Source organism: Hypomesus transpacificus, chromosome 6 (assembly GCF_021917145.1).
Source record: "Hypomesus transpacificus isolate Combined female chromosome 6, fHypTra1, whole genome shotgun sequence".
In the NCBI taxonomy this organism is placed as follows: Eukaryota; Metazoa; Chordata; class Actinopteri; order Osmeriformes; family Osmeridae; genus Hypomesus; species Hypomesus transpacificus.
In genome coordinates this window covers 3117462-3123379 of record NC_061065.1, presented here as the reverse complement: position 1 = coordinate 3123379, position 5918 = coordinate 3117462, and positions in this window count along the sequence as shown.

Genomic DNA, 5918 nt, shown 5'->3' with positions numbered 1-5918 from the left:
GAGCCATAGCCAGGGGGTCCGCGAAATAATTTGCCATAAATTATAACATTTTTGAATTTTAAAAGGTGAAAACACATAATAATCAACAGATGGGTGACCATTGCACCAATAAAATAAGCATATTGTGTCCATTTAAGAGAACAAAAGCAGGGCTCTACAGGGTGCCCATGTGTGCAAGCATGGAAAAGTATTTGGGCGCGAGCGAGTTTTAACCATAGACATACAGACTATGTTTTTAACATATTGCAGCGTGAAAAGAAATGATAGATCCCGAAAATGTTCAAACCATTACTTGCAACGGGAAACATTTATAATTTTTTTCTGAGATTTCAACTAATAAGCGGAGCTAGTTCAGGCATGGAACTCAGGCAGCGCGCGCCATATCACCCATCGCCGTGTTCTCAGCCCATAGGCTTAGCTTGATAGGCGGCGCTATAAAGTCGCACACATGCACACACACGCGTCCTCGATTACCCTTGTGTTCTGCGCTGCTGCGGTTGCAGTGCAGAACGCTCCCGAACGCTCCCCGTTCTCTGTGTTGTGTTGGCCTGTCTGTCGTTCGCGTTTCTCTGTCCGTCTCTTTGGTCCCGGACGCCGTGTGCGTGTTTTGGGGATCTGAACGAAGGTTTCGAGCTGCTTCCCGATGATTCGCCGTTCCATCCGCTCCCCTGCATGATGCCCGGGGAAGGCTCCGGCGAAGGGCGGCTCCGTTTCCCGTGCTTCTGTTGTGCTGTCCAAAAGGGGGCTTGCGTTCAGGAGCCGACCACGAGTACTCGCGGCATATCTTGCATATCCGAGGAGCGACATTTGCAGGTACCATCGTGAATCACGTTCAGGTTTTCTCGGTGCACAGACCTGTTGGACAGGCGTCTGATCGAGTGCGGGGTGTAGGGTTGGACATATCGTGCAAGGACAATGCAATGTGCACGCTTCTCAGTTTACAATAATAGGGGCATTAATGCTTTGCTGCACAAGCCCGCATTCGAAGAAGCAGCCAGAGTTCGCTAGGTAGCTGCTAGCCATTAGTAGTGTTACTGTTACTAAGCCGCCCTGTTTGTCACTGCTTGACCGAGCCGAACAGAAGTGCTTGCTGTATTCGCGCCGTTTAAATTGATTGTTAGAATCTTGGAGCAGATCCAAATCTACTCGCTCGTTTGACGTCCTTCAAATCCGTGCAGCGGTATTATGAATACAGCGGAAGCACTGGAGTACATCGTCCTAGTGACATTTTAAGTAGCCTAACAATGGAGACGGCAAACGTTGTCGGTTAATAGCAGTAATAGTTTACTAGGATGCGTCCTGTAAAGGAATGAATACACAATGCTAATCCTGCTGCAATTCCATATACTACTAGTTATGTCTCTTACTTATTAGAGACGCATAAAGTCCCATGACATGCTGTTTTGAATGCTTTATGCAGGCCGTAGCGGTCCCCTAATATTGTAGCCTATCTGCATGTTGTCTTGTGACATCCTAAGAGGAACGTGTTCAATTGGAGCATTGAGCTGCGTTTTCTCAAGGCAGAGAAGGATACCCTGGCCCGGTTACTCCTGTAGATATACCAATGTGTACTGACAATGCTGAACGTATGTCTGATGTAATGTGATGTGAATGTGAATCTGATGTGATGTAATGTGTCAGAAAATGAGGTATGAGGAAAACGATAATGATGAGCCGAGAAGCTTGTGAGACGGTCTGCATAAATCCAGCTATGCTTATTGCAATAGGTATCTGCATGCTGCAGGTAGCCTGCAAGGACGCTTCTCCGATCTGTGCCCTCGTCAAAGGGCAAGTGAATACCGTCAACCCCTGCCTAGCTTCGATATTCTTATACATACCTTGATGCGAGCCCTCTGCCTGTAAACATGTCTGTGCTGTGCCCTTTGCAGGGTGCACCATTTCGAGTCCCGCAAGCTGCAACCGTGTCCATCAAAGCATTGGTGGCAGGTGTCCAGTTGTACGTTCGGTGTGCGGATCCTTCATCATGCAGCCTTCTGGGGAGCCCGTCTCTCCGTCTTGTAATGAGCGGTTCAAAGAAGCAGCGGGCCGAAAGCAGACAAACGTCTTCCTAACACTCCACCTTTACTGCACAAACGACCACTGAGACGGGTGCTTCGTGCTAAGTCGACACCCTGCTCGATAGTGTTTCTCGGGTTCTGCGGTGTAAAGGTACCCCCACTGTGATGGTCCACACTAACTACCTTTTGTCCCCTCTCCTTCATGCGCCAGTACCTGCTGTACTGCCCCGGGCGACACCTGATGAGCCCCTGTTTACCAGTGACGCAGCCGGCAAGGCCACGACCGGATCGTGGCTCATGCAACTCCACTAAGTTCTGTGCGAGTGCTATGGCCTGTCCCTGGAGCTGTATATGGCATTCCTGGTGTCCACGTCCGCGCTGGACGTCGTGGAAGCGCAGAACTCATGAGCGCTTGAGAACAGAGACCGGGACCGTGTCGGGCGATGCTTGCAGCCGGTACACAAGAGGCTTGCATTGGATAACGCTCTGCGACTATCTACTCTAGGCCGAGCAGCTGAGCAGGCGCTCAAGAAGAAGCCGAGCAGGCGCTCAAGAAGAAGCCGAGCAGGCGCTCAAGAAGAAGCCGAGCAGGCGCTCAAGAAGAAGCCGCGCAGGCGCTGAGGAAAGTGAGAAGGCCCTCAGGAAAGTGAGAAGGCCCTCAGGAAAGTGAGATGGCCCTCAGGAAAGTGAGAAGGCGCTCAGTAAAGTGAGAAGGCGCTTAGGAAAGTGAGAAGGCGCTCAGGAAAGTGAGAAGGCGCTCGAGAAGGCGCTCAAGCTGAGCAGGCCTCCAAGCTGAGCAGGCGCTCAGGAAACCGAGAAGGCGCCCGAGCAGAAGCCGAGCAGGCGCCCGAGCAGGAGCCCGAGAAGAAGCCGAGCAGGAGCCCGAGAAGAAGCCGAGCAGGAGCTCGAGAAGAAGCCGAGCTGGAGCTCGAGAAGAAGCCGAGCAGGAGCTCGAGAAGCAGCCGAGCAGGAGCTCGAGAAGCAGCCGACCAGGAGCTCGAGAAGCAGCCGAGCAGGAGCTCGAGAAGCAGCCGAGCAAGGCGCTCAAGCTGAGCAGGGCGCTCAAGCTGAGCAGGTCGCTCAAGCTGAGCGGGTCTGAGACCTCCGGTGACCAATGTGGTCCGCATGTATCTTGTGGTTGGGTGGCTTCATACATTGCAATGGTAGTATGTCTCTTCGGATCTCCATGCAGCCGTGGTGATCCGCAGACGTCCTCTGATGCGATACGTCACCATCAGAATCCAGCTTCTACATGGGGACGTCCGTCCAGATGTCCTGGGAACAGCGGATGCACCGCTGATTTGTCACACACATAGTTTTGTTGCTAGTAACAGTGGGATGTCACGTGGTCCTCAGGAGGCGTGACACTCCGCTCTACACATAGTATAGACTGGCGGAGTGTCGGTGTTTTGGGGATTTAACTTGTTGCTCCCTGCCTCATGTCATGCATGCTGCAGTGAAGGCAGGGAGCGCTTCCCCATGTACATCCATTCCGCCAATGTTAAACCATTTGTCATGTGTATGAATAAATTGTGAAATCAATCACGTGAGTGTCTTGACTGAAATAAGCGGAGCTAGTTCAGGCATGGAACTCAGGCAGCGCGCGCTATATCCCCCATCGCCGTGTTCTCAGCCCATAGGCTTAGCTTGATAGGCGGCGCTATAAAATCGCACACATGCACGCACACGCGTCCTCGATTACCCTTGTGTTCTGCGCTGCTGCCACCCACCTCCATCCCCTTCGCCCCCATGTGGTCTGTCTGTTCTCCCCGTGGGGGATTAAACTTGTTGCTCTCTGCCTCATGTCATGCATGCTGCAGTGAATGCAGGGAGCGCTTCCCCATGTACATCCATTCCGCAAATGTTAAACCATTTGTCATGTGTATGAATAAATGGTGAAATCAATCACGTGACTGTCTTGACTGAACTGAAGCCGGTACACAAGAGGCTTGCATTGGATAACGCTCTGCGACTGTCTACTCTAGGCCGAGCAGCTGAGCAGGCGATCAAGAAGAAACCGAGCAGGCGCTCAAGAAGAAGCCGAGCAGGCGCTCAAGAAGAAGCCGAGCAGGCGCTCAAGAAGAAGCCGAGCAGGCGCTCCGGAAGCCGCGCAGGCGCTCCGGAAGCCGCGCAGGCGCTCCGGAAGCCGCGCAGGAGCTGAGGAAGCCGCGCAGGCGCTCAGGAAGCCGCGCAGGCGCTCAGGAAAGTCAGAAGGCGCTCAGGAAAGTGAGAAGGCCCTCAGGAAAGTGAGAAGGCCCTCAGGAAAGTGAGAAGGCGCTCAGTAAAGTGAGAAGGCGCTTAGGAAAGTGAGAAGGCGCTCAGGAAAGTGAGAAGGCGCTCGAGAAGGCGCTCAAGCTGAGCAGGCCTCCAAGCTGAGCAGGCGCTCAGGAAACCGAGAAGGCGCCCGAGCAGAACCCGAGCAGGCGCCCGAGCAGGAGCCCGAGAAGAAGCCGAGCAGGAGCCCGAGAAGAAGCCGAGCAGGAGCTCGAGAAGAAGCCGAGCTGGAGCTCGAGAAGAAGCCGAGCTGGAGCTCGAGAAGAAGCCGAGCAGGAGCTCGAGAAGCAGCCGAGCAGGAGCTCGAGAAGCAGCCGAGCAAGGCGCTCAAGCTGAGCAGGTCGCTCAAGCTGAGCAGGTCGCTCAAGCTGAGCAGGTCGCTCAAGCTGAGCGGGTCTGAGACCTCCGGTGACCAATGTGGTCCGCATGTATCTTGTGGTTGGGTGGCTTCATACATTGCAATGGTAGTATGTCTCTTCGGATCTCCATGCAGCCGTGGTGATCCGCAGACGTCCTCTGATGCGATACGTCACCATCAGAATCCAGCTTCTACATGGGGACGTCCGTCCAGATGTCCTGGGAACAGCGGATGCGCCGCTGATTTGTCACACACAGTTTTGTTGCTAGTAACAGTGGGATGTCACGTGGTCCTCAGGAGGCGCGACGCTCCGCTCTACACATAGTATAGACTGGCGGAGTGTCGGTGTTTTGGGGATTTAACTTGTTGCTCCCTGCCTCATGTCATGCATGCTGCAGTGAAGGCAGGGAGCGCTTCCCCATGTACATCCATTCCGCCAATGTTAAACCATTTGTCATGTGTATGAATAAATTGTGAAATCAATCACGTGAGTGTCTTGACTGAAATAAGCGGAGCTAGTTCAGGCATGGAACTCAGGCAGCGCGCGCTATATCACCCATCGCCGTGTTCTCAGCCCATAGGCTTAGCTTGATAGGCGGCGCTATAAAATCGCACACATGCACGCACACGCGTCCTCGATTACCCTTGTGTTCTGCGCTGCTGCCACCCACCTCCATCCCCTTCGCCCCCATGTGGTCTGTCTGTTCTCCCCGTGGGGGATTTAACTTGTTGCTCTCTGCCTCATGTCATGCATGCTGCAGTGAATGCAGGGAGCGCTTCCCCATGTACATCCATTCCGCCAATGTTAAACCATTTGTCATGTGTATGAATAAATGATGAAATCAATCACGTGACTGTCTTGACTGAACTAATTATTGTGACTTGGGGGGCATTTATTCAACAAAGGCGGCAAGGTGCTTATTGTTGCCAGATTGGAAATGGTATCATACCAAAGGCTCACAATCATCGTATTTGGAGGATAATTATTGTGCATCTGGCAACACTGAAAAGGCGGTTGACCAATGACAGTTCTCTCTACGGTCAGAGCTCGCGCAAGAAGGTGGAACTTAAGGGAGATACGTTATATTAACTCTATGGGAGATACCCTTCCAAAACTTGTAAGGCCGGGCGTAATAATTAGTTTGTGAAAGACCCAGAAAAAACACTAATATCCAATGAGGCAAAATCCCGGACGATTTTGGAATCCCTGCCGGATGCATTTTTTTGGTCTCAAAAAGAGGACATGTCCGGGTAAAAGAGGACGTCTG